The sequence below is a fragment of the Pleurodeles waltl genome, chromosome 10 (assembly GCF_031143425.1).
Source record: "Pleurodeles waltl isolate 20211129_DDA chromosome 10, aPleWal1.hap1.20221129, whole genome shotgun sequence".
NCBI classification, from domain to species: domain Eukaryota; kingdom Metazoa; phylum Chordata; class Amphibia; order Caudata; family Salamandridae; genus Pleurodeles; species Pleurodeles waltl.
In genome coordinates, this window is record NC_090449.1 from 632,317,864 (window position 1) to 632,341,890 (window position 24,027).

The window sequence follows — 24,027 nt, forward strand, 5'->3', positions numbered from 1 at the left end:
TTTTTTTATTGAATGTGTGTTATATGTGTGATATTACAGCCCTGAAGAAGTCCCATGTGAAAGGACGAAACGCGTTGGCTGTTGCTGTTGTGAATTCATGTATTATTGGATAAGAGAGAGGAAAGCAAGAAAATAATAAAAAGAAGATTTGCACAACTATAAATCAAAGAATTGGACATTCTATATTATTGGTGGTGGTGCACTACCTTTGTTCTAAATTACACTTGCTGTCAGCATTCTGGGCCGGAGCTGCTCATTTATTATTCAATGCTCCTTGAAGGAATACCCCATAATGGCCTGCAAGGGCTGTTTACATTGTTATTATTAATTTAGTGGCAGATTGGTGGCAGGTGCACCACCAAGCATTTTTTCAATGTTTTGGGGCTACAAGGAGTGCAGCAGCTCCCGAGCAACATAAAAAAAAAACAGTGAGTCTCCTAGGTCATTAACCTGTTTGGTGCAGGTGTTAGTCAATGACTGACATTCGCACCCCCTCATCGGTGTATCTGTTGGCAATTAGCCGACACTAGGGAGTTCTATAAAGGATCCTCCAGTGCTTGCATTGAAATATTATTTTTTTAAACAAAGGATAAGATAGACACAGAATCACTTCCATGTCAGCCCCCATCCTGCCTACATCCCAGATGTGTCATCAGACTACTGTGACAAATTCCCACCAACGGTGGAGAAGACAAGAGGTGAGGTCTTGCTCCAACATCTGTTGGGATTTTTGGGGCCATGATGCTTCCCCACGTCGAAGCGAGGCATTGATGAAAAGGTAAGAGCCTCCCCTTTCCAACAGTACCTTCTTGAAATGTTTTCCTGGCTGTTGAACGCATTTGCACCGTGCTCCACAGCTAGGAACATTTCTAGATCACCAGAGACCAGTATTTAGAGGGGGTTGGCCCTCATGGAGAATGTGCCAACCCCTCTAGGGGGCAAACATTGTTTTTGGAAAAAGGCAAATGCGCCCCCAGGGGAAGTTTGAAGTAATGACAAATCTGTAAAAATGATGAAAGTGTCAGGGAGTTGGCCCTCCTAACATACGAACTAACCCCCTGTGTGCCCCAATTCTTTTTAAAGAACTGTATGTTTTCCCTCGGGGGTGATTAAGGCCCCCATGGAAAACCACACATTTCCTAAAAAAATGAAGGAAATGAAGGCAGTGTCATTTAGACACATTTGAGCTCCTTTTTGTATATAAATCTGCCGATTACTAAGACATTATAGATGATGTGTCATTTTTTTTTTTTACAATTGTGTGTTTTCCCCTGGAATGCAATTGCTCCCCCAGGGGAAAACACACACTTAAAAAAATCCACATAATCTATCATCCATTCATAATCTGCAGTTTTACATAAAAAAATGTTTGTAGATCAAACGGCTCAAAAGTGAGCACAAATGTGACAACTTGTTCGTACACAGTGGAAGGACCTGCGCAAAGTTTGGCTGGTCATCATTCTGTTCCTTATTCCTGTGCCCAGACAGTTTTATCATGTATTCAAATCACAAAATAATGAAGTAATACAAAAGGTTCACCTTTATGCCGCATAATAAGCTTTTTCATGCTGCATAATTTGGCTGTCCCGCCCCATAATTTCAGTCACTCTGGTGATAGCACTGTGAGTTTTCACAAAGAGTATGCCTATACACAAAGTTGTAGGGAATGCTATGTGTGCTTCTTGAGAACAAAAGTAGATTTTCTGCATCAGGAAATTACTTTTATACTGTCAATGTCCCAGCAGAACCCCTAACAATATGCCATGACAAACGTATGCTATGTTACGGGGTATGTGGCAAGGTGAAGTAATACTGTGCCTTTTTGTATCTTTTTAGTGTCTTTGGAGAAATGGGAGCTTAATCTAGAAATATGTGTTTTTTGCGTATTTGCTGCTGCACACATTTCACCAGTGTACACATCTATTGATTGGTTTAGAACAATACTTCTGACTTCTATGTAGGACAGTGTTTTAGAAGAACATTTTTAGCCAGTCAGCAGAGATGACATCTCTTTGGATGACTGCTGCCCAGGACATAACTCAAGTAATGGAGGACAGCTCTGAGGCAGAATCAGATACTGAGACAGCATCTGAGGGAGAGGAAAATGGAGTAGAATTTGGAAGTGATTTTTGCGGAGTTCCATCCAATGACTCATCTTCTAGCAGTTATGAGAGACTTGATAATGTAAGTTGCAATTTCCCTTCACAACCACAGTCTGTGCAGCGGAGCAACCATAGCAAGCTAGACCACTCCAGAGAGCAAGCTTGTGCTGCCAGAAGCAAAGACAGAGTGCTCTTTTGGCAGCTCCCCAACTTACTGAAGCCCCTAAATCCCCAAAGTAATTTGTTTGCAAATTGACAATGCCCATCTCTTTTTGGATGTTGCATGCAGTACAATTGTTGAGGGAACATGGATGCACTCTAGGGCTTCATTCAAAAGCACACCAGTGGATTCTCACTTCACTTGAGGAGTTTGAGACATTTTTAGACCTTACACTCAAAATAGGGTTAGTGCACAAACAAATCTTGCAATCCTACTGGTCTATTTGCACAATTTGGTTAACACTCATCTTTGCACTGTACACGAGTAGAGATCAGTTTTTGCTATATCAGCCTATGCAATTGCAGGTTGTTAAAATTCAGCCAGTCAGCGAACATTTGTCTGCCAGGTTTCCAGAGATGTACAAAGAGCATCTGCTGTTCAGGCAGTACATTCAGGTCAAAAGAGCTTGCTATGGCATCAGGTTGTACATGCTATGTAAGAGCTCTACTGGCTATGTATGCAACTTGAGAGAGTAAACAGGGAAGGGCTCCACTCCAAACCCTGTAGGCTCCCCTCACGCACTAGGAGTCACAGGAAAGATTGTATGACAGCTTGCCTAGCCACTCCTTCTCAAAGCTTATAACTTTTATGAGGACAACTTCTATATGGGAGTAGAGCTGTTCAGTTAGCTGTACAAAGCTGCCATTGTGGCTAGCAGTTCGGTTAATTTTCGTCACAAATGATTCCCACAGGAGCCTATTTATAAGAAGCTCTACAAATTCCAGAGCACTGTGTTGTGTTCCAGCAAAGAGCTCGCAGTCAAGTTCTCTGATAGGCATGATGTGTTTGTACGTTCTACAATTCATGATGAGGGCTCTTCCCTAGCCATGGTTTGGGGTCAAATAGCCGAAGTTCACAAGCCCAGCAGTAAACTTGCTTACAACATGTACATGGGTGGAGTGGATATGAATTATCAGGTTCTTCTGCCATACAATTTGATTCGTATTACACACACAAGTTGTTTACTGTCCGCCACCACAGGAAGACCCATGTCTTTTCATGACTTTCAGATGACTGACAGTGAAAGTCCTACTGCTACAGAAGCAGCAGCCGCCACTTCATATGCTGTGGAGGACATGGCAAGGCTGCAAGATCAACATTTTGCCAACAATATTCTTGTGACAGCTAAACAGACTTGACTACGTCATCAATGCAGAGTCTGCTTTAAGCAAGGAAAGAGGCAGGAGGGAGTCACTATTACTACGCACCCAGTGCCCACCTCAGCCAGTCCTGTGTTTTCCTACTTGCTTTATATTGTACCATAAAAAGGTGAAGGATTGAGAAATTGACTGAGGTGGAGCTGTGGTAACATACACCTTTCAGTGGCTGTGCATGGATTGATATCTTCTATGGACCACTACATCACTAGGCACATCACAGAAGAAATGTTTTCCTCTACAGGAGGAAATCATGAACTTGCTTATGGCATGTTCAACACCTGTATTTCCCACAAGAACAAGGTAGGTGTTATTGTCACCAAACTGCACATAGTGGTGGATGAAGCATAGCCTGTGTGGCAAAAATGTAAAGTCTTTACTAGTTTATGAATTGCTCTTTAGGGAACTTAGGCAGTTTACTCAGCATGTTTTTGTCCTACTTTCAAAGGAAAATATGCTGACCCAGTTCAAGAAATGTATGCCATGCAAGGCAGTCTCGGTCACTCCCATCTTGAATCCACAAACTGGAAAGAGTTGGATTTAGCACATTGAGTGTGCTGAAGGCGCATGAAAGACATGTTTTATTGAGCTTAAAGAAGCTAGTAATGTAAGACATTAGTAAATGTTCAAATGGCAAGTATGTAGCATTAGTCAGGACTTAGAAGGGGACAGAGACATACACAGGTAGGAAAAACATAGGCTAGATGTTCTTTGACAGGGATGTTACCTAGATAGAAGGCAGATAGTCAAGGTATTACAGATACACATTCCATCACTTCAATTTCAATAAAGGACTCAATCTCATTAGTGCTGCTGTAATCCAGGTACTCATTTACTCTCTCAATCAACTAAGTAAATGACTCCAAAATATACAGAACACAGCAGCGAGCCTCCCCCTCAACCCTCAGCACACACACACTAACACAGACACCCTGTTTCTCAAACAACTTCACTTCCTCCCTATCCACAACTCTTTTAAAAATCCTGACACACACATTCAAAGCCTTACACAGCACTGGACTGGCACACCTCAAAACCCCCTCAGATTTCAGAATCCTCCAAGCACATTGGCTCAGCTGGACTCTCACTCATGTACGTTCCAGGCAGATGCAGCACCAGATCAGTAACAATTGAGTTATCCCACTTTGCTCTCAAAGGCTGTAATGATCTGTTGCTACACATTGCTCTTTCTCTAACATTATTGCATTCCACCCAAACTTGACTCTTCAACTAAGTGAATCCATCGATCAGCCCTGACTGCTCCTGCATCAGTGAGAGGATACCCTTCTGAGTGGTAGTGCGCTTTACAAGCACCTAATACGTTACAGAGAAATCTGCACCTAATGCTACATGTATGGGTGGCATTTGTGTCCTGCTTGCCATATTCATTCTCTGTCAGAATTTAGTAGATGTTCTGTTTGCCGTATGACAAGTGCATTACAGTCACAACACTGCACATAACAGTGGACAGAACATATGTCACTTTCTCATTGGCTACCCTGTGTGTCAATAAACAAATTTCTACTAGTTTAAAAGGTGCAGTTTAAGAAAACTAGGTCGTTTTAAGTGGCATATTTGCCTTAGTTTGAAATGTAGATGTGCTCACTTTGAAGAATGTGGGACTTGGAAGGCATTCTCAGACACCCCCAACTTGCATCCAAAAACTAGAAGGAGTTGGATTTATCACAGTGAGTGCACTAAAGGCTCATGAAAGACACATCTTCCTGATTCTTCCTAAGTTGTCATGGTGGCAGATGGTAAAGGTTCACTAGGCGCATGTTTGGTAATGCTCAGAATGTTGAAGGACATGGATACTTAACAGGTAGTAAAAATGTAGTCAACCTTTTTTTTCATTTGTGAAGGTTGTTGATGCACCAACTGTTGACATGTCTGGCCTTATATGTGTGTAGTTTTGCTTGTGATGTGTTTGTATGCATGTTGATTGATGACTAGGTGAGAGTTGGTTTGACTGTGGATTCCATCCTGTACTATGTGAATGTGATGGGGTCTTGAATGGTGGCAATATGCTGATGTGGGTGCACTGATATGTTAGATTGGGCCCATGGCTGGCAGTATAAGCATATTGTGTGTAAAGCATGAATGGTGTGTAAATGGCCTATAAAGCAGTTGGTTCATTGTTGAGGCTTTATGACTCACCTTCAGTAGGCTTGGATTCAATATTCTTCTTTGATTAGTATTTGGTCTTTGAAGCTAGCACTTGTAGAGATGTCAAAACCAAACTGAATGACTGGTGGAGTTATTTTAAAAGTTCAGTAACAACACCTTACTTTCACCCTCAAGTGTCTAGGATGGTATAGCTTGCATTGACTCCACTCACTTTCCCACAATTCCCTGCAAAAATGTAAAGTTTATGTAAATGTAAAACATTGCGCTTTTATTTCATTTTTTGATGGATATTTCTGAAATCTGTTTTAATCCTCAAATTGCACAAAAACACAGAATTTCCATATGTCTTCACATCAAAAAGAACCAGGCTGTTATGGCTATGGTGTCAAAAAATGCAACATGAACACATTACATTTTTCACTGAAAACCACTCTGTTTTCACAATGTGGGTAGCTGTGGTTTTTGGGGCTTGTTTGTGCTGCCACCCAGAGAAACCTACCAAACCCACACATTTTTTTAAAACTAGACACCCAAGGGAGTCCAGCGGTGCGTGACTTATATTGCTCTCACTAGCTAATTTTATCCAGAAAGCCCATGCAAACATCAACCTTTGGTAAAACACAGAATTTCCTCACATGTCTGTGACCAAAGGTTCTGAAATCTGTGGGAAGCCATAAATGTCCTTACCCCATGCGTTCCCACATATCTCCTGATAAAAACAGTATCCCACTTGTGTGGGTGGGCCAAGAGACCATGACACAAAAGGCTTTAAAGCATGACATTAAGAGATAAGCAAAATTGGGAGCTGTAGTATTTGGGGCCATGCTCTGGCACCACCCATGCAAACCTACAAATCAGAGGCCTTTTTGAAAACTAGACAACCAGGGGATTCCAGGGTGGTGTGCCTTGCATGGATCATACAAGGTTTTCTTACCAACAATGCCCACAAAACCTCAAACTTAGCTGAGAATCATGCACTTTCTTCACATTCCTGTGATGGAATATTCCAGAATCCACAGAAATTCACAAAATTCCTACCAGGTGGTGTTACCCCGCTTGTGCCAATAAACAATCTGCACCATTTGTGTAGCTGGGCCTATTTCCTGCAGCAGGAATGGATTAAACTACATTTCTTGCTTTCAGACCTTTTGTGTTTTGGTCTGTTGACCCACCTACATAAATGAGGTACTGTTCCTATCGGGAGATGTGTGTTAACTCAGGGTGGTAGAAAATTTGTGGTTTTCAGCAGATTTCAGAATTTTCAGTTATAGAAACATGAGGCAAATGTGTGTGTTTTTTACCAAAGTTTGATGTTTTGCAAGGGCTTATGGGTGGCATTTCCTGGTGAGAGCCATACAAGCCATGCACCTCTGGTGTCCCCTGGTTGTGTAGTTTTAAAAAATGTGCAAGTTTTCTAGGTTTCCTTAGATGCCAGCTGAGGTAGGGCCCAAAATCCACAGCTACAAAACTTGCAGAAAATAGGTCCAATGCAGTGCGAAAATGTGGTGTGTCTATGTTGTGGTTCGAGCCCCTTCCTGTTGCGGGCATTAGGTCTACCCACAAAATTGAGGTACTATTTTTACCAGTAGGCTTGGGGGAATGCTAGTTGATAGGAATGTTGTGGGCCTCCACAGACTCCAGAGCTTTCTATCACTGAAATGTGAGGCAAATGTGTTTTTAATCCAAGTTTGAGGTTTGGAGACTGCTGGGTATTTATTTATTTAACACTTATAGAGTGCACTATCACGATGCAAGTTTCCCAGTTCTGGAATCTCTATTTAGACAAAGACAGATTGATTTTGAGAAGAGCCAGGTCAGTAAATGCTAGTTACATGGGAAAGAGGCAGTATTTTATGGCTTTCCTGAAATACAGTAGGTCAGCAGCAGAACGTAAAGTGAATGGTGATACATTCCAGTGCTGAGTCGCTCTGACCAAAAACACTGAAATGCCCTGCCTTGTTTTCTGACATTTTCGAACACTGATAAGATCTGTAGTTGCTGATCGACGGCTCCTCCTTGGAACATATATTTTTAATTTTCTTTGGAGGGTACAGGGCCCTTGCCTTGAACCACTTTAAAAACTATACAAAGTGATTTGAAGGCTAACCTTTGTTTTATTGAAATCCAATGAAGTTCCTTAATAGTGCTGGAGGAAGAGGCTATTCCTGGCCTGTTTAATGCCAATTTTGTATCCGCTGCTTGAACTTTTCACAGTCTATTTACCAGATAATCCAGTATTCCCATCAACAGCACATTGCAATACTTAAGCTTCCCTAATGTAACACTTTGCACAATCAAATATTTAGCTTGGATGGCAGCTTTAACGTGGTTTCCAATGGATAGCTTATTGGCAAAGATGACTGCCAGATTGCAAACTGCCTATGAGTCTCTTAGTTCATCATCTTTTGTCAGTGGGCAGAAATTCGAAAGACATTTCATGGGGACTCCATTAGCTGAACAACACAGGAACTCGGTTTTGTCCCCACTGAACTTTAAGGAGTTCTTGTCTAGACAACTTATAATGTTGTTCATGCAATTGTGGAAGGAGTCTAATACATCAGGCGTATTGCCTTGTATAGACAGTATCTATTGTGTGTCATTGGTATAGTTAACAAGCTTGATGTTATGGGATGTAATAAATGTAAGAGGCCACACATAAATGTAAAAAATTGAGCTCAATGCTGATCCTTGTGGAACTTCATGTTTGATAGTTTTAAAATCAGAGTGGTAAGGGGGAAAGGAAACCGCTTGGCAATGATCTGATAGGTATGAGCACATTGAATTCAATAATGTATCACTAATTCCACTAATAGCTAATCTTGCCAGTAATGTTTTATGATTGACTGTGTCAAAAGCTGCTGATAGGTTGAGTTATATCAGAACCACTAACTGACCACTATCCACCCTCATCTGAAGTTCATCCAATGCCAATAGCAGTGCTGATTCAGTTCCATGCCTTTGTCTAAATCCAAACTGATCCTCTTTCAGGAGTTTATGGGCTTCCAGATGCATGGAAAATGTCTTGCTTACATATCTTTTTAGGAGTTTTACAGGGAAAATTGGTAACAATATCAGTCTGTAATTACTCCAATCCAGAGGGTCCACAAAGGGCTCTTTTAATAGAGGGGTGACTATAGCCTTTTGTCTGGCCCGCGGGACAGAGCCTAATTCCAGTGATTGGTTAAATATCTGTAGTAACTCAGAGAATAAATCAGCAGCCTTATCTTTCCAGAGTATATGGTAGAGGATCTATGGTGGGCCTGAATTTGTGAACATCGCTAATGATCAAAAACAGTCCTCAGACATTGGTTCGAGAGATTCTAGCCTATTAAAATTGCAAACTGGAATATCAGCCACGCTGGAGGCATTCATCCCAGAAGGACAGTCATTAATGTTTCATTTCTCACATCTGAAAAGACAGCTTTAGGGCCATGATCTGTCATTAGGTGAGTATTTCCATTGACCTCTAGAATCTTTTTAATCTTGTTCTCAAGATTATCACAGTGCATGTGAGGGTTTAGTAATTTCCCTCATACACTCGTGATTTTATAATTTGTACTTAATATATATTTTTTTTGCGCTATTTGAGGCTTCTAGAATTGCATTACCATAATTAGCTTTTGCCTCACAGACCTCTTTCTCTCCTCGTTTTCTACTGCAAGCACTAGGCCTCTCCACACATGTGAGGTACCATTTTTATTAGGTGACTTTGGGGAATTCAAGGTGGAAGAAAGTTTGTGGCTCGTTGCAGTTTCCTGAAAAGTGAGGGAAATGTTTTATTTAGTTTGTATGGGATTCTGTATAACATAATCTGGTGAGAGGTATGCAAGTCATCCCATGTTGGATTCCCCTAGGTTGAAAAAATGTATAGGTTTCCTAGGTTTCTTTAGGTGCCACCGGAGCTAGGGCCCAAAATCCACAGCTATCTACATTGAACAAAAAGGGTTGTTTTCAGTGGAAGAATGTGATGCTTTTGTGATGTGTTTTGGACCATTTCCTGTTGCGGGCACTACCCATGTAAGTGAAGTACCATTTGTGTCAGAAGACACGTCAGAACATAGAATATTAGAACATTTGTTATTCCCATTTGGGTTTCACTGCATTTGTGCCTTCCAAATGTAAGCCACTGTGTAATAAAGAGCATATTTCGAAAAATGCCCTCTGAATCACATGCTAGTATGGGTACCTACAGATTTCAGAGATGTACAATTAACCTCTGCTCCTAAACTTTCTATTGTGTTCCCATTTCAGAAATGCATTGGTTTCCTTGTTACCCATTTTTCACTCTGCATATTCACCATGTGAATTGACCACCAGTCGGTACACGATGAAAAACCAGTGTTCAGTGCAGCTCATTTGGTGGCTCTTGGTACCTTGAGTTTTTGGGAAACCTACAAACCCTATCTATCCCTGCAACCAGAAGGTCTATGGGACATAATGGTACATTGCTTTTGTAAACCGGCCATCATGAACCAAGAGCTACAGATGAAAACATTGTCACAAATGGCTGTTGTTTACTACTCATTTTCAATATGTCTTTATTTCAACAGTTAGTTACTTTGGTAAAACCTTGAAGGATCCACACATATGACCCCTTGCTGAACTGAAAGTTGTGTCTACGTTTCAGAAATGTATAGCACTCCTGAATCATCCCTGGGTTTCACACTGGTTTCCACCACAGACTGGTAGTAGGTTAAAAGCATAAGAAGTAGGAAAATGGGCTACCTCTTTGAAAATGCCAAAACTTGGTAAAAATTAGGTTTTTTATTCAGTCTGCATGTTCCTGAAAGCTGGGAAGATGGTGACATTAGTACAGCAAACCGTCTACTAATGCCATTTTTATATTTAAAAAAAGACACTTTTATCTGGAGCTCTGTTTTCCTATTTTTCCCTAAAAACTGAAAATGTAGCTATATTTTACCTACTTTCTCAGTTACCCCAGGGAAATCCACAAACCCTGGATACCTTTAGAATTCCCAGGTTATTGGAAAAGAAGTTTGCAAATTTGACATTGGTACATTATGTGGGAAAATAGTTCTAAAAGCTTAAGTGTGAACTACCCTAATAGCAAAAAAAAGGGCTCAGCTCTCAGGGTGGCGGGGAGACTGTAAGGTCCAGCAGTTTAGGGGATAAATCAGCTAAACCAGGAGAACTTACACTATTGCTTAAAGCACTCTTAGCTAGAGCTCTATGCGCTTTACCTGGAGTGCAAGGTCCTCTTGTGGATGTTTTTATGACTGCATTTTGTAGATTGAAAAATGCTAGAATAAAAACTCAGAAACATCTTGGTTTTATTTTCTTGTTCAAAATTATATTTTATATAACAACTTTATTAAACATTTTTATAATAATCACTGTTATTATTAAACATTGCATTGTGTGAATTTCTAAAACATACATTTGATTAAGATAATGGTGATTTGTGGACAAAGATGATACATATTCTGTATATATATTGATATGCTCACTGCTTGATAAAGCCAATAGAGCCATTTTTTACATTTAAATGTTATGACTCTTTGGCAAAGTCAGTAAGTCTGCCTGAGTGCGTCCAGAACCTGCAAAACCTACTGCATGCCAGAAGGGTATGGGCTGCGGGAGATAGGGCACATGTAGTAGGTTGGATGCAGGACCGGGCATCAGGCCAGGTCTCCTTTGCACCCAACTCTCCACTGCATATGGCCAAAGGCTGAATACAGTGGGGAGTATGGCACTCATGGGGGGGTGGGCACAAGGACAAATGTTGTGTGCATAGCATGGGATTGCTTGCTTATGAGGGGTTGGATGCAGGGCCTGGCCACAAGCTGTGCACGGTGTTGGGCTGGGTGCCCATGTGGGGTCAACCCCATGTTGTGCATGGCCAATGGCCATGCAAGGCACGGGCTTGCCTGTCCACAGGAGATGGATACAGGACCTTCAACCGTGTGTGGTTGGCATTACGTATGGTAATGAAATAATACTTTATGTTAAAAATCCCATAGAAGTTCAATTAAAAAACAAAAGTTAAAGTGACATTATAATTATAAACATTAATAATGTCTTACATAACATTAAAAGATCCTTAGAAATTCACTGAAAAACAAAGGTTAGAGTAATTGTATAGTTGGGTGAAAATTACAGTAACAATGTAATGTTTTACACTAAACAAAAACACTGAAATTTACCAGTTACTGTTATCGCTAGTAACTATAAATCCTACCCTAAAGTAACCATAATGCACACCCTCTACATGCACAGATAATTACTCCACATGTTACAATACTCATGACATGTTCTACCACATCATTGCTAACATCTCTGCTACTTTTTTAGCACCGCATTTGTGTCATTTTTTGACGCAAAAACAGCGCAAAAACTTGCAAAATGCAATTGTATTTTGTACGTTTGCGCCGATTTTGCGTCAAACAACGACGCAAATGCGGTGCTAAAAAAGTATAAATATGGGCCAAAGGTATATGAGGGCAGGGTAGAGATACCCTGACCTCCTATGCCCCATATGCGGGACCAGAGGGACCTCACCTGGGGACAAAAAAGAAACTAAACCAGCAAAAAATACAGTGATCCCTCAAGACTTTTTTGGGATCGAAAAAAAACTAAACTAAATAGTGGACGGGCTACATTCAGTTATATTGTGCCCCAGGGAGCCCAACCCCTTGCCCAACATTCAGGTTAATTGGGAGGAGGGCCCCCGTACCCCCTCACTGAGTATTTAGAGACCCAAGGAACCCACTCCAGGCGTTGTAAGTGCATAATGTGAGGAGGGGGCCAGGTGGCTTAAGTTCTCAAGCCTGATAACCAGTCTGGGGCCAACTCCCACCCCTAAACAGAAAGTTAAAAATCTCAGCATCTGGTTCGACAAAAGTCTCTCTGTTGACCGCCAGATTGCCAACCTTGCTGTGGTCCGTTTCAGTATCTTGAAAATTCCTTACAAGATCTTTGCCTTTCTCCCAGATGCAGCCAGGAAAACAGTAGTCCAAGCTCTATTGGTGTTAAGCCTGCACTATTGTGATGTCCTCTATCTTGGAGCCACTCAGGGAAGCATACAAAGGCTTCAAAGGGTCTAAAATGTGGCAGCTCAGCTGTTGCTGAACATTCCCAGACTCTCTCCTACAGTTCCTGCCTTAACATAACTAAATTGGGTTCCTATTAGGAAAAGAGTCTCATTTAAAGCCTTATGTTTCTGCCAAAAGATCCTGAACTGAAAAAGACCTTGCTTCCTTTATGACTTGCTCAAATCCTACCAGCCTAGCAGATGTCTCAGATCTTCAGGAACGGCTCTCACAGTAATTCCAAAGGTAGAAAAAGCACGAATTGGAGGTATCTCCTTCAGTTTTCTGGCCGTTAAAATTGGAAATCCCAGCCCGTCGATATAAGGCGGTAACATTCAGAACTGACCTTTTGTAAAAAGCGGAAAACATGGCTCTTTAAACAATCCTCTTAGAGCTTAGTAATGAACATGAGACCACATAGGATTTGGTATGCTAGCTCAGGGACACATCGAATGGAGTAACCATGTGCTCTACAAATTAGCTAACACAACAAATGGCCACAGGGAGCCCAAGCCCAGGACCATTTGCTTTAATGGAGGTGGGCTGTGTGGCTCCCATTCCTCAGCCAATAACAACTCTGGGGAATCCATCCATCAGGGCTGGCTGACAGGCTATGTACCATGGTGCCGCCCCAGATTTCCTTGCTTACACCAGCGCAGGCAGGGAAACCTGTGTTTGCTCTCGCTTGGCAGGAGAATTTTTAAATATCCCGCCAAGTGAGAGCAAACACCAAGTGCCAGATGTAGCAAGATACGATTTTGCGAATCGGAAATTGCGAGTTGGTGCGACTTGCAATTTCCGATTCGCAAAATCGTATGCAGAATGGTGTTTCAGACACCTTCTGCGAATCGCAAAGGGGTCGCAAAGACCCACCTCATTAATATTAATGAGGTGGGTCGCAATTTATGACCCTCTTGCAATTCCCTGCACTCACAGGGATGGTGGCCTGCTGGAGACAGCAGACCTCCATGTCTGTGACTGCTTTTTCAATAAAGCAGTTTTTTTTTTGCATTGCTGCCCGTTTTCCTTAAAGGAAAATGAGTTGCAATACAAAATCAAAAATGAAACCATTTGGTTTCGTTTTTTCAGAGTAGGCAGTGGTCCATTGGACCAATGCCTGCTCTGCAAAAAAACATTTTGTGCAACATTCACAAAGGGGAACCCTTTTGCGAATGAGTTAGCACTGCAAATTGCTTTGCGACCGCTTTCGCGGTCACAAAGCAATTCTGCATTGCGGTGCGAGTCGCAAATAGGAAGGGAACACCCCTTCCTATTTGCGAGTAGCATTCCCATTTTGCGAGTCGGTACCGACTCGCAAAATGGGAATGTGCATCGCGATGCCCGTTTTGCATGGTGCAAACTGCGAAAATCGCAGTTTGTGCCATGCAAAACGGTTTGTACATCTGGCCCCAAGTCTGCTCTCAGCTAGCGGAAGCTTCAAAAGTGCTCCTGCCCCCTGGGAGAAGACTTTGGATTTGTGTCCCTTCCTACAGTGATGCGGGCAGGGTAACTGATTTAAAATTACTCCCATCTGGAGGGAGCAGCTTTGTTAGCTGCTCCCTCCAGGCAGGAGCAATGCCAGCTCCCACTCGATGGAAAACGATAGAGTGTTGAGAACCCTGGGTGGGTAACAGGGCACCCACCTTTAAAGTGGCAAGCCCTGGGGGATAAGGTCCCTGGGACTAAAATCAGCCTGGGAAAGTGGTTGTGTTCAGAATTATGCCAGGCCCTTATGGATGGGATCCCTGGGGCTGAATTCGACCAGGGAGGGTCCCCATGTGCCCCCTCACACTTGAAAATAGTGCTGGTCCCCCAGTGAAGGGGTCACTGGGGCCGAAATTGGTCCCCAGAAGAGGGGCTGCATTCTCCTTCCCACTCTAAATTGGTGCAGGGCCCCGGGATTTGGATCCTCAGGGCTGAAACTGGGCCAGGGAGGAGCACCTTTTGCCCCATCCCCCTTCTAAATGGAGCCAGGCCCCAGGCGATGGGGTCCCTGGGGCCAAGGTTGATCTGGAGAGGGGGCCATGTGCTCTTCCTTCCCCCTAAAAATGCTGCCGGGCCCTCGGGGTAGGGTCCCTGGGGCCGGAATCAGCCAGACGAGGGAGGATGCATGCCCCCCCTGAAAAGTGGATCGGGCCTTGGGGGATGAGGGATGGGGTTTCCATGCTAAATTTGAGAAACTGCATGTCCTGTTGTAGGCCCCCTTTAGCACCTAGGTTGGGCACCCTTATTTGAACATTAGGCCCGTAGCCTGTGACTTTTACATTCATATGCATTTTATTTGTTTCCGTTTTTTTAGCACAGCCGGCCTTTTAGCTCGTTATTTTTATATTTGAATCAGCTGCTTCTTTCCAAGAAGACATAGCTGCTAGTGCTGCACATTGTATCAGCCATTTGAACACAATGCACTTTGTGCCCTTTTCAAGCCTGTCATGTGCACTACATGAAATACTAAGGCCCTCATTACAACCCTGGCGGTCGGTGTTAAAGTGGCAGTAATATCGCCAACAGGCCGGTGGTAAACAAAATGGAATCATGACCATGGCGGAAACCGCCAACATAGACAGCCACTTTAACACTCAGACCGCCACGGCGGTAGAAACAAACACCGCGGCAGTAACCGCCAACAGGCAGGCAGAACACAATGTACCGCCCACTCTGTTACAAGGCACCAATCCGCCACCTTTTCTGGTGCGGTACCAACGGCATCAAACGCACGGTGGAAACAGTCTTAGGAAGGGAAACCACTCACCTCTCAACACCCTACGAGGAAGCAGGACGCCATGGAGTCCGAACTTCAGGTGCTACCAATGTTGGTTTACCTTCTCTTCTACCAGTAGCAGCTAAGACGGCAGTGACAACCACGGTAAGTACTGCACCTAGCACACAGGGGAGGGGAGGGAGGAAAAAGAGAGTGACACACACACGCAACACCCCCACCCCCACCCTCACCCACAACACCACACACAGAAATACATGCCGCAACATTACATATACACCCCATAACCCCCTGGAAGAACGCAAGGACAAAAGGAAATGATTGTAACGAGTGTAATCATTGAAAATTCAGATATGGAAATAGGTCTGTAACAGATCTGTATATTCAAATATTTACAGCAACTACACAAGTCTGGATAGTGTTCCAATCATTGTCCGTGGACCAGTGGTCCCAAAATGCATGGGCGAAGCCCACACATGATACCTGACTGTAAACGGAGAGAACACTGCTGGAGCATCAGGTCGCAAATAAACAGGCACCTCAGGGGGAAGGGGGTGGCACCTTAGCCGGATAAAGGGACAATGCCATTGCTCCACGAGGGGACTCCATGCCCACTGCTTGGTCCTGGGGAGTGCAAAGCCACAGTCTCTCAAGTCTCTCAAGTGGGTGGGTTGCCCACTGCTTGGTCCTGGGAAGTGCAAAGCCACAGTCTCTCAAGTCTCTCAAGTGGGTGGGTTGCCCACTGCTTGGTACTGGGGAGTGCAAAGCCACAGTCTCTCAAGTCACTCAAGTGGGTGGGTTGCCCACTTCTTTATCCTGGGGAGTGCAAAGCCACAGTCTCTCATGTCTCTCAAGTGGGTGGGTTGCCTACTGCTTAGTCCTGGGAAGTGCAAAGCCACAGTCTCTCAAGTGGGTGGTTTGCCCACTGCTTGGTCCTGGGGAGTGCAAAGCCACAGTCTCTCAAGTGTGTGACATGTTCCACTGGTTCTGGAGGGGGCTTTCTGCGCAGGGTGCTTCATCCTGCCAAGGACTGGGGTAGTGGATGTATCTCTCCACTGGTTCGGGAGGGGACTTTGTGCCCAGAGTGCTTCATCCTGCCAAGGACTGGTGTAGTGGACGTATCTCATCACTGGTTCTGGAGGGGGCTTTGTGCCCAGAGTGCTTAATTCTGCCCAGGACTGTGGTAGTGGATGTATCTCTCCACTGGTTCTGGAGGGGGCTTGGTGCCCAGGATTCATCCTGCCAAAGACTGGGGTAGTGGATGTATCTCTCCAGTGGTTCTGGAGGGGGCTTAGTGCCCAGAGTGCTTCATCCTGCCAAGGATTGGGGTAGTGGATGTATCTCTCCACTGGTTCTGGAGGGGGCTTTGTGCCCAGAGTGCTTCATCCTGCCAAGGACTGGGATTGTGGATGTATCTCTCCACTGGTTCTGGAGGGGGCTTGGTGCCCAGAGTGCTTCATCCAGCCAAGGACTGGGGTAGTGGATGTATCTCTTCACTGGTTCTGGGGGGGGGCTTGGTGCCCAGAGTGCTGCACATGCCTTGTGGCAGGTCCCATTCCCTCACCTGGGTGTGTATGCAACGAGATTGCCTGGGAACAGGTAGCATGATACTCGATGGAGTCAGAGACAAACTCCACCCTGCTGCGACTTTGCCTGCCAACTGCTGGTACTAACAGTGCTGGTTGTGGTGCCTCACGTACGCTGTGCAGGGTCCTGGACGTCTCCTGTAGCCTCGGATGGCTGTCCACTGGGAATGTTGTCCATGTCGACTGTGGTGGCACTGTCTGTGTATGTCACGGGGCTGGTGGCGGCACCTGTTGAGGGAGACAGTAGGACATCTCCTGGAGCCTCGGATGGTTGCCCACTAGGGATGATGCTGGGGACTGTTGCTGAGGCAGCAGACGTGCAGGTGGCGGTGCAGGTGGCGGTGTCCACTGCCGTACAGGTTGCTGCTCTGTTTGCCAGAAGGGGTGACACCAGTCCCTCAGCCGGAGGCTCCGTGCCCTGTGCTGACTTCCCCTTAGCCTTGTGTCCCTTCCTCACCTTGGAAGTGGCTGCTGGAACCTTGGCACTGTCCTCTTTTGGCTTGGAGGAGGCCTTGCTCGGTGGTTGGTGTGACTTTTCCCTACGGCATGTGGGCACCTTCTTCACCTTGGCAGGTGGTGGAATGGGCTGATCCTTGGCCTCGCTAGGTGGCACACTGGCAGCCCTGATGGGTGCCACCTTTGATGTTCCCGGACTTGCAGGGACCACAGTGCTGGAGGATTTGTTGGCTGAGATGCTGGGCTGGCCCTAGGGAAGGGCGGGGGGGAGGCGAAGGGAAGAGGTCAATGTTAGCCAGGAAAAAATATTTAGACAAACTGGGACGGGAAGATGGAGGGGGTTTGGGAGTGGAGGAAGAGGTAGTGGTTTTATGAGGTGTACGTCTGCTGCATTTGGGTGAAGGTGCATGGGCTGGAGGCTGTTGTGAGGTGGATGGCTGTTGAGTACGTTTGTGTACTTTGGGAGGAGGGCTCACTGACACACTGGGAGAGGACACTGGGACGTGTGAATGGTAGTGGGGATGGTGATTGCACGTGAGGGGTGTGTGGTGATGGGCGTGCTGGTGATGGAGGTAGAGGCTGAGTATGTAGTGCATGCAGGTGTGAGTGGAGATGAGACTGGGAGGGAGGAGGAGAACGTGAAGGAGGGGGACACAGTGGAGGCAGTGGATGTTGCTGTGTCTGCATGGGGATGGTGCTGGTGTGAGTGCCTGTGGGATGTGTGGTTCTTATGTTTACCATGTCCACTCTTGTGTGTTGATGAGTGTGCATGCTGGTCTGATGGTGTGCTTGGGATAGGCTGATGTACAGGGGATGTGGTCTGGGTAATGGAAGTTGGAGGGGGGAGGCTGGACATAGGGACAATGGCTGCCATCAGTGCTGAGGCAAGAGCCTGAAATGCTCTCTGTTGGGCTTCCACGCCAAAATGAATGCCCTCCAGGTATGCATTTGTTTGTTTGCAAATGCCTCTCGACACCCTGGATGGCATTCAAAATGGGTTGTTTGCCCAACATTGAGGGATCTCAGGAGGTCAATAGCCTCCTCACTGAGGGCAGCAGGGCTGACTGGGGCAGGGCCTGAGGTGAGGAACACCACTACCATTGGCAGACACAACACACAGGGAGCAGCCCTATGCACTAGCCCTTGCACAGTTCAGGGGAAAAGCAAATGTCCATGGGGGACTCTGCCTAGACCCATTTGATGCACAGCTGGAACCCACCGGAGCCTGACTAGGTGTAGAGGGCCACTACCACTTTTGGGGTTGGATTGGCACTGAGCCTGCAAAACAATGGATCTACCTTGGTGCGTCTGCCCTGACCTAGGGGAACCCACAGCCCACTTCCCCCACCAAGAAACCTCCTTAAGCGTGCAGAGTCAGCTGAATGAGACTGTACTCACCTCCTTGTGGCTGCTGTGATGCCCTCAAGCGCCCATCCATCTCAGGATATCCCACCGCCAGGATCCGGTACATCAGGGGGGTCATGGTGCGACGGGCACCCCTTCCACGTAGGGAGGCCATCCCCAGCTGGGCCTCTGCCGTCTTCTTGCTCCAGCGGCTCAGGTCCTCCCATCTTCTGCAGCAGTGGGTGCTCCGTCTATGGTAGACCCCCAGGGTCCGCACTTCCTTGGCGATGGCACGCCAAATACCCTACTTCTGGTGGGCGCTGACCTAGAGGAATAGTGAAGTAGGAATGGATGTTACTCCCCCGTCCGGTTCTTCTTACTCATTGGGCACAAACCTCCCACCCTGGCCCAGTAAAACTTACACTCATCATCCTCACATGTTTGTCTGGAGGACCGTAGAGTAGAGTGTACTGGGGGAGGACCGCACCCGCCAGTTTCTCCAACTCCTACACAGTGAAGCCAGGGGCCCTTTCCCCAGACACTGTAGCCATTGTCGCTTCCAGACTCAGGTCACAGCAGCACTTGCAGTGTAGGTCCTCTCCTGTTGAAGGTCAGGTATCAAGTGAGTGAAGAGATAGAAAATGGCGGTCCCGTCCACGGCGGTGCGTACCGTCACCGCCGGCGTACATCGTCATTGGCTCCTGGAACCCATAGGGTGCAATGATAACCAATGCTGAATTGTGCCTCGGTCTTTGACCGCCTACCGCGACGCTGCACAACGCCAGCCCAGTTACCTCATTTCCCCTTGTCCCTCCTTACAGGTCAGGCAGCCGCCATTTCAGGGGGGCACATGGCAGGGTAACTAACTGCGTCACAGCACTTTTGGCCAGGAATACGGACAGACAGAGCCACACACCAATTACACTACGATTGTTCTAAACAGCCTTGTGAAACCTATGTGATGTATGACCCTCTGCTCATCCTTCTCCTCCATAGGGCACTTCCGCTGGGGCAGGTGATGAGATGGCGGCATCCTCTGGTATACAGACCCCTGGTGGACCTGTCGACAATGGAAGACAGACACATCATTATCACCTACAGACTTGATCATCCCACAATCCATGAACTGTGTGCCCAGTTGGAGCCAGACCTGATGTCAGCTATCTGCCATCCCACACAAATCCCCCCTCTAATGCAGGTCCTGTCAGTGCTCCATTTCCTGGCCAGTGGGTCCTTTCAAACAACAGTGGCCATGGCATCAGGGATGTCACAGCCAATGTTCTCTAACGTGTTGTCCAGAGTGTTGTCTGCCCTGCTGAAACACATGTGCGGCTATATCATTTTCCCTCAGGTGGAAGATTTGCCCACAGTGAAAGGTGACTTCTATGCCCCGGGACATATCCCCAACATCATTGGTGCCATTGATGGTACACATGTGGCATTTGTCCCCCTACGCAGGAATTAACAGGTGTACAGAAACCGCAAAAGCTACCATTCTATGAATGTGCAGATGGTGTGTTTGGCAGAGCAGTACATCTCCCATTTGAATGCCAAGTATCCTGGCTCAATGCATGACGCTTACATTTTGAGGAATAGCAGCATCCCTTATGAGATGGGCCAACTCCAGAGGCACCGTGTGTGGCTAATAGGTGAGCCCAAGGTCCCAACACAGTTGACATAGGTGTCTGGGTATGGGAGAGTCCCTAAGGGTTGGAGGATGTCTAACAGTTGTCCCTTGATATTTGCAGGTGACTCTGGTTACCCCAACCTGTCATGGCTACTGACCCCAGTGAGGAATCCCAGGACAAGGGCAGAGGAACGCTACAATGAGGCACATGGGCGAACTAGGAGGATAATAGAGCGCACCTTCGACGTCCTGAAGGCCAGATTCCAGTGACTCCATCTGACAGGGGGCTCCCTATACTACTCACCCAAGAAGGTGTGCCAGATCATCGTGGCATGCTGTTTGATGCACAACCTGGCTTTTGGATGCCAGGTGCCTTTTCTGCAGGAAGATGGGTCTGATGATGGTCGTGTGGCAGCTGTGGAGCCTGTGGACAGTGAAGAAGAGGAGGCAGAAGAATAAGATATTGACAACCGAAATAACATCATCATGCAATACTTCCAGTGAGACACAGGTAAGAGGATGGCACTGCTTCTCTCATATCATACTACTGTAGGACATTGCATACATCTGCCTTTTTAACTCTGTGTATGACCCTGACATGTCACTTTGGCTTTCCATTTCACAGATCTGGGTCCCACTTTCTGCCTTCTGCTATGTTACTACTGCCCAAAAGCTGTCTAACATTGGTATGTGAACATGAACATTGACAATGCTATATTTCTGAGAGGTTGCAATTACACATTTGTGAAAGTGCAGACTGACTCCATATTGATTTGTGATTCAAGGGTGTTTATTTCTGTGCAAATAAGTGGAGAGGGCTGTTCAATGGGCTGGGGTGATGGTGGAGGAATGTCCATGGAGAGTCCAGTCTATTGGTCTCACAGGTTAATTGTCCAAGAGGGCATAGGAAGTGTAGTAATGGCAGTTCAAAGTTCTCAGGGTGACAAATTGGCACAAAAGGGTGACAATCAGGAGAGTGCTATTTCCTAGCGGGGTCTTGGCAATGTTCTCTGACTTGTTCCTGGATCTCAGGGATTGTTTGCAGGGTGGTTCTCCTTCTGCAGGGGGTGGGGTGCTGGTGGCCTGTTGGTCCTGTGGCGGGACCTCCTGTCCACTAGCACCGGCGGAGGTGGACGGCTGTTCATCGTCCAGGCTAGTGTCAGGGGCCCGTTTGTGTGCCACTGTGTCCCTCATGGTGTTGGCAAGGTCTGCCAGCACCCCTGCAATGGTGACCGGGGTGGTGTTGATGTACTTCAAGTCCTCCCTGATCCCCAGGTAGTGTTCTTCCTGCATCCGCTGGGTCTCCTGAAACTTGGCCAGTACCGTGCCATTGGTCTCCTGGGAATGGTGCTATGCTCCCATGATGTTTGAGAGTGCCTCGTGGAGAGGGGGTTCCCTGGGCCTGTCCTCCCCCTGTTGCACAGCAGTCCTCCCAGTTTCCCTGTTATCCTGTGCTTCTGTCCCCTGAACCGTGTGCCCACTGCCACTGACCCCAGGTCCCTGATTGTCTTGGGTTGGTGGGTTTGCCTTGGGTCCCTGTAGTGGTGGACACACTGCTGATTGACGTGTCCTGCGGACAGAGGGATGGGCCCGCTGGGTGGGTGCTGTGCTGGTGTTTCCTGAGGGTGGGGAGGGTCTGTGGTGGTTTGTGACAGTGGCAGGGGAACCGACTGTCCGGAGGTCCCTGATGGGCCGGGCTGGTCATCTTGATCCAGGCGTGCAGAGCTGCTGTCATCACTGTTGGTCTCTTCTGTGGAGGGACTGGATATGTCTGGCACCTCCTGTCCGGTGATGTTGGGTAGGGGTCCTGTTGGGGTGTAAATGCATAGTTTTGTATCTGTGTGTGCCATCTTGTGCAATGGGTGAGTTACCCTCTACTCCTGTGCTTGCATTATTGTGTTGGCCCTTGTGTGATTAGTGATTTTGTGGCCTGGGTGAGTATCTGTACTGGACATGCTTTGGTGATGGGTGTCTATGCAGGGGTGTTGCATGCAGGGTTTGGGATGGCTGGGTTGTGATGCTGGGGCATATGTGAGGAGTTGGAGTGATGGGGGTGAGGGTGGGGGTATATGACGGCATGCAGGTGGGGTGGGGGGATATAGTAGTAAAGATATGACTTACCAGAGTCCAGTCCTCCTGCTACTCTTGCGAGGCCCTCATGATGCAGTATTGTCAAGACTTTCTCCTCCCATGTTGTTAGTTGTGGGGGAGGAGGTGGGGGTCCACCGCCAGTCCTCTGTACTGCTATCTGGTGTCTGGATACCACAGAATTCACCTTCCTCTGTCGGTCGTTCCACCTCTTCCCGATGTCATCACGTGTTCTTGGATGCTGTCCCACTGCGTTGACCCCGTCGACAATTCTCGGCCATAGCTTCATCGTCCGAGCAATTGAGGTGTGCTGCACCTGTGATTCGAATAGCTGTGGCTCTACCCTGATGATTTCCTACACCATGACCCTGAGCTCCTCCTCAGAAAACCTGGGGTGTCTTTGAGGTGCCATGATGTGGTGTGGGTAATGTGTGAGGTGATGTTTGTTGTGCTGTGTGATGTGTTGTGTTGGTGTGTGTTGTTTGAGGTGCGTGGATGTTGTATGTGTGATGGTGTTGTGTGCCTGTGGATGCTGGTGTTGTGTTTGCTCTTCTCTCTCTCTGCTTCTTCAAAATAAATCGTTGTAAGGGGTTGTGGGTAATGTGGGTGTGTGTTTTATAGTGGTGTGAGTGTGTGGGTGTGGTGTGTGTATATGTATCAGGTGTGTGTATTTTGAATTGTCCAATGTAGTTGGGTTTTTTAAGTGTGTGTGTATTTTGAGCGTGGCGGTGTGTACCGCCAATGGATTACCGCGGTTGAAAGACTGACCCGTTGATTTGTGGGTTGTGAATCTGTGGGCGTATTCCTTTTGGCGTGACGGTGTGGGTTTTGGGATCGCCAGTTTATCACTGACCTTTGGTGTGGCGGACTTGTGTGGGTGTCTGTATTGTGGCGGATTCCGAGATGTGGGTCGTAATACCTGTAGCGAGGGCCTAAGTCATGTTACCACTCCAGGAACTCAGTAGTCAGTCTTGTTCTTAGAACTCTGTATGAGTTATTATATAAATAACATATAGGCCGAAGAGGGGCAGAAGGCATTTCAGTCATGGCTGCCCTGGGGTGCACACCATTCCACAGAAAGCTTTGATGATCCTGATGCTGACTCTTCAGATTCTCAAGAAGATTGCCATTCAGACAACAGACAGACCCTTGCCATCGTACTCAGGTATGGGGTTGGGGATTCTCCCTTAGATTGGGACAGATATGAGGGTTACTGTTGCTATGCTCTCAGACCTAGACATAGGCTATAGAAAGGAATATCTAGCCTCTCTAGCATCATACAAAATGATTGGATTACCTTACTATGAGCCAGATGTAGCAACCCGTTTGCGAGTCGCAAACAGCGAAAATCGCCGTTTGCGACTCGCAAACGTGGGTTTGCTATGCAGAAATGCATTTTGCGAGTCGGATCCGACTCGCAAAATGCATTTCAGACTCGCTAATAGGAAGGGGTGTTCCCTTCCTATTAGCGACTCGCACTGGTATGCAATTCCATTTGCGGCCGCGAAAGCGGCCGCAAATGGACTCGCAGTTACCATCCACTTGAAGTGGA